This window comes from Ischnura elegans, chromosome X, assembly GCF_921293095.1.
Source record: "Ischnura elegans chromosome X, ioIscEleg1.1, whole genome shotgun sequence".
Classification (NCBI taxonomy): domain Eukaryota; kingdom Metazoa; phylum Arthropoda; class Insecta; order Odonata; family Coenagrionidae; genus Ischnura; species Ischnura elegans.
The window spans coordinates 68,885,902-68,891,901 of NC_060259.1; positions in this window are offsets into that span (position 1 = coordinate 68,885,902).

Sequence of the window (6,000 nt, forward strand, 5' to 3'; positions counted from 1 at the left end):
AGCTTATTAATTTTTTTGGTATCCTAGAATAAAAGCGAAATATTTATTGCAGTAAGATTTAGTTTTATTAAATTTGTGCAGTTTTAACGAGAAGTAATATGGGGCGCGATTTGAGTAGCCCTACAAATTATTAACATTCATATCTACTTCTAAAAAGAAAAGTATTATATTATTTGAAAGGACCTGAAGAATTTTTCAGGACCCATACAGATTAAATGTCTCTAAAAAGTGTCTTTCATTATTTCTGCTGATATCACGGACCAGCAGTATATTTATCATGCATCAAAGAATGCAATATTGTTTGATACAACAGAGATCCATGCGTCCTCAACTCTACTTATATGTGTGTAACATGGGCACAAAATTCTATGAACGTTGAAATTAATGTTAGCTCTCAGATACAACAATCACAGTTTCACCCTCATAAAAGAACTTTCTAGAGAATTGCATATTGAGTATTAAAAGCCCCATGATATGAATAAAGAATAAAAGGAAAGAAAGGAAATGTTAATATATTTTCCATACCAAAACCAATAGCTCTCATGAAACATTTTGTGACAATTACAGAGATATTCACTGTAAATGCAATCTATTAAAATGCAAACATGTACAGCGTGACGTCAGTGGCCCTTGTTGATATCGGGATTTCTAAATTGATAATAGGATGCAATTTTACACTGCATCAATTTGTATCCCACTCGGATTTCAATGTAAAAACATCATCTTCAATCTGATGGTAATATTTTGATACACTTCATTACTTCAGTAAGGGCAAATTCCATTCCAATTTGCCAGAATAACCCTATTTTTTACCGTAGGAATAAAATCCCACTGTGATGAAGCAAAAAAAGGCCTATGTCTTTACCTACATGGTCCAAAAAATATTTTCCAATCGAGCTTTAAGTTAATTCCTGGACAAATTTTTTCTCTTTCATCTCTAAACATCTCTTTCTACAATCTTTATGCCCTCCAGCCACATGTATCAAACTTTGCAGCACAAACGATCGAGCCAAAGTTCTAGTGAGAACTAAATAAACTGGCGACCATAACATGAGTATTCAATGAATGTAAGCATAAACAGTATGGCGTTAGTGATCCGTGTTGATTTTGGGATAACTGAATGTCTAATAAGATGCAATTTTCCTCTAAATTAATTTTTATCCAACCCAGGTTTAATGAATCAACATCTTTGCCCTGAATATGATTTTGTGAAACCTCCACTGTTTCGAGACCAGTGTATCCCCAGCTCTATTTATCAACATGTAACGTGGGCCTAATACTTTCGGGACGTAGATATTAATGTAAATTCTGAGAGAACGCGATGACCGTTTCAACGTATTAACCCTTAGAGGACCAAGGGAGGGCTAAAAAATGTCCACCTTTTTATTTTTTCAATATTTTAAGTACTCATTCACCCAATAAAAATTTATAACTTCGTTATATTGTCAAATATAGGTTTAAAAAGATAAAAACATCTTGATGTATATGGAAAATTTTGTTCATACAACGTTATGAGAGCGTAAATACGCGGTGGACACAAAGTAACCCTCCCTTGGTCCAACCTGTGACATATTTTTTGACCGAATGGAATCGTGTAATGGGACAAATAGTTTTATTTGGCATTATAATTTATAACTTAATTAGTTTAAATTAAGTATTAACGTTTATTTTAATTCAACAATAGGCTCCATATTGCATTTATAAATTTAAACTATAGGATGTAATTACTTTGATTTTATTTCACAAATTTCTACTTTACATAGTTTCAATTATTATTCTATTCTAAGAAATCAGAATTCGTAAAAATAGTTTTCAATGTATTTATCTTACATATTGATGCACTGAATAGTAGAGGCCTTCACGTTGTAGAAATCCATCTTACTGATTTGTGAATGAAAAACTTTGCTGTTTCTACAATTTGGAGCTTTATTTTCCTGACTAGTTTCGATACACTGTATCATATTCAACATGTTGATTAATTTTCTTTAAAAATTTTGAACTGTATGTTTAAAATAAATACTCTCTGTTTCTAATCACTTTGCTTACTCATATAGGCTCTGCTTGACAGAATTATAAACTGATACATTATATCCAAAAAAAAGCTTCTGAATACCCTTCTGAAATTTTGAATATTGAAGTCATTCCCTCTATAATACTTTCACAAAAACCTTTTTACTGTATTTATTTTATTCACTCATGAACAGGAAAGGGCGCAAAGAGCTCTATCCAGCCATTCATGAAGCATATTTTACAAAATGAATTTTTGCATACCCCCGAAACACTTTGGTTACCTATCTAAACAGACTCGCAAGAATTCGAAGTATTTTACCTTCATGTCAAACTGGAATGCTATTGATGCGAAAATATGAGTGCAACAAGAACTAGCCCACTTTCTTACCGTGATATTAGTGTTTTTAAATTTATGACACACCGGCTAATTTACTCAATACCTTCACCCTCACCCTCAGATGCTGCGTGATTTGAACTCTCGCTATTCAAGATGCAATCTGTATACAATATAATGCAATTTATACAATCCCAAAATTACCTATCATACGGTGAGCATTTACGATGCATGGCATGCTGTCGGCAAAGCTCCTGTGAAATTTTGGTCCTCATGTTGACATCTAGAGCTACTATGCGGTGGGTTTAGTGTGAAAGGGTTTATATCTTTGAAAAGTTTTCCTATCCGCTTATCTACTTGACTGAGAGTGACGTGTAATGAGAATTGGAAATTACAAGTGACACAGAATAAATCAGTAATGAAGAATTGAGTAAAACTGTAGTCCATGTTAGTGAAATCAGTTCAAATAATGAAGTAAGGCAGGTGACGGAAGTGACTTTTGTAGGAAAAAAGGCAGCTAGGAAGATATCGAGTATGTTGCAAAAATGGCAAGGAAAAACCTGAGTGATCCTCCTCGCGTGACTAGGCGAACCATTCAAAATATATTGCGGAAAAAGCAATGTTTACTGCCTGCTGGTAAGGAAAAGGATATGCACAAGTCATTTGAAAAATTTCAGAACTGAAATTCTTGGCATGATTTTACGGCATACAAATGAAGAAGCAGAACGAGCTCGAAGTCTAAAAATGATTCGGTAAAACTAAAATCCTTCGTAGGAGTTTAGATATGGTTCGGTGCAAACAGTGATAGCAAGTTAGAATCGCATGAATGGTGGTTACATAGATTTGGAAGGTCCTCCTATATTGCTGCGAAGAGTTGAAACTGATTTCAGGAACTATTGCCTTATTTGATGAAAAGTCTACTCGGGGAAAGACAAAGATGAAAAGACAAAGTTGCGCTTATTTTTCGGTATTCCAAATGGTCAATGGGATATCACCCAAATATTACATTTGTGAACCCGATATGTTAGTTGATGAAATGTTATCATTGTTTAGGGGAAGGTGTAAATTTATATTATTCATGAAACAATAACCAGGGTGGTATGGGATACTTATAAGAATGTTATGAGAGGTATGTGCTCAACATGGAAATTGTTGCCTCAGAAAATAATGAGCCATCAACAAGCAGAGGTTCAAACGAGTGTACGCCTGGCGGTCCCAATCAAGAATTACGGGAGAAATATGTCAATGGGTAGATACTATAATTCTGTGGAGCCAGCACAAGAACTTTATGGATTGACTATGGTTGGATCTATGCAGAGTAACAGAAAATGTATTCCTGAACAATCGAAGGGAACAGCTAGTCAGAAGATTTTTTCAAGTTTGTTTGAATTTACAGACCCGAGATCTGGGGGTCTGGGCCAATCTGTCTTCTTTGCACTAATCGGCATTGCTGCCCTAAATGGATTCTCCCTTTTTATACTCATTTTCCATTCATTATACTCATAACCACATTTTATTGATGATGGAAGTGGTCGCGAGTAGAAAAATACAGCCGCCATATGTTCCTGTCAAAGTAATTGGCACAGGAAGTTTCCACACGTGCAGCAACGCACTCACATCAAAAAGAGTAAAACCAAACAAATTATAAAAAACTATGATTATATGTACTATATGTAACAGTTTTATTTGCGGTAACCATGGCATAAAAACTAACATATACAATACAGGCAATAATGCTGCCTTATCAGAAGATTCGAGTTGATTATTCATTAGTTATTGCTAATGTTAATAATTTTATAACTTTATCGGAATGATATGGTTATTGATAAATAAATGCAACGAACAATATAGAACATATTTTTTTATATTAGGAGACGTATTATGATTTATCATGTACTTTTAAACTAGGTAACTGAAAACGGAGTGGAAAATTTTAGGTTTATTTTAAATAATTATAAAATTGTTGTCCTGGAGTACGGTTGCTGAAAATTGACTTAAATTTGAAATACTATGTCTTATTGTTATTTTAGATACACAGTTATCGGTGATTTAGAAACTTAATTTTCAAATAAGAGCATGAAATCCGGAACCTCTGTGAAGAAGTTTTATCATAATTTCGTTTATGATCAGTTTAAAAAGATTTGAAAATTTCAATACTTTTATTGCGATTTTATGACTTTCAGCTGGATAAACAACTTTTAAAATGTTTTAACGATGTAAAAACACAATTGTTGAAGATATATTATGTTTCATGATCAGTTAAAACGAAAAGATATAAGTGGACATTTTTTGACCCTCCCTTGGGCCACGGTGAAACCGGAAAAAGGTTGGTCCTTTAAGGGTTAAAAGCAACTTATAGGGAACTTAATTGGAGTACATAATAACAATTGCATGATCTATATTAAGAATAAGTGAATAAACACACTATATTTAACCATTAGAGACAAATTAAAGTCCATTTTACCAGAATCAGCCGTTTTAAAATTCTTGGAATGAATGTCACTGTGGTGAAGTATGCGAAGAAGCGGCTTTACCACAATATTCTTTACCCACATGGTCCAAAAATTATTTTCCGAACGAGCTTAAGTCAATTCGAGGACAGCCTTTCTCCCTTTCACCTCCCAACATATCTCTCTGCAATCTTTATACCCTTCGGTCACAAGCATCAAACTCTGCAGCGCACACGTTCCAACCTTCCCACTTCTCCGGTATATCATCACTTCCACCAGGCTGGAGGGAGAAAGGCGCAGGGGCGGAAGTCGCAATAATTTAAAATATTTTTCGCATTAAAACCAAAAGTTCTCATTAGAAAAAATAGCGAATATTACATGAGCACTCAACGAATGTAAATATTTAGAGTGTGACGTCAGTGGTCCGTGTTGATTTTGGGATAACTGAATGAATAATGAGATGCAATTTTCCTCAAAATAAATACTTATCCGACCCGGATTTCAATGCAGCAACATCTTCACCTTTAATATTTTATTTTGTTTATATTAATACCATCGAAAACAGCACAAATTTGCCTTTACATTGAGTATAATTTAATAATTCAACAAGTACGCTAGCACAAGCACCATTCCCTGGACAGGGGCAACCTACACTGACGGGACCCGAACCCACGCCCTACTCTTTGGCAGGCCAGGATTTTACCCACCTAGGCCAGCAACATACCAATGATTTTGTTACACACTTTTTTATCCAGTATGGACAAACTCCACTCAAATTTTCTAGAATCAGCCAATGTTTAACATTTGGATTAAATGCCACTGTGGTGAAGTAAAAAAAGGCCTATCTCATTAACCACATGATCCAAAAATTATTTTTCAAACGAGCTTAAGTCAATTCCAGGACAACCTTTCTCTCTTTCACCTCCCAACATCTCCCTCTGCAATCTTTATACCCTCCGGTCAGAGGCATCAAACTCTGCAGCGCACATTTTCGATCCTTCCCACATCTCCGGCATGCCATCACTTCCACCGGGCCGCATGAAGAAAGGCGCCGAAGCGAGCGTGACAGAGGGAGCCCATGCCGTCCTTTCTTTTCGGGAATGTTGATGAATCTCTTTTCCCAGGGGGTTTCACGCGCTCTTTCTCAACGTCAAGATCCCGGTGCCGTCACGGAGCAGTCCGAACGCGGCCCCGACCGAGGTGCGG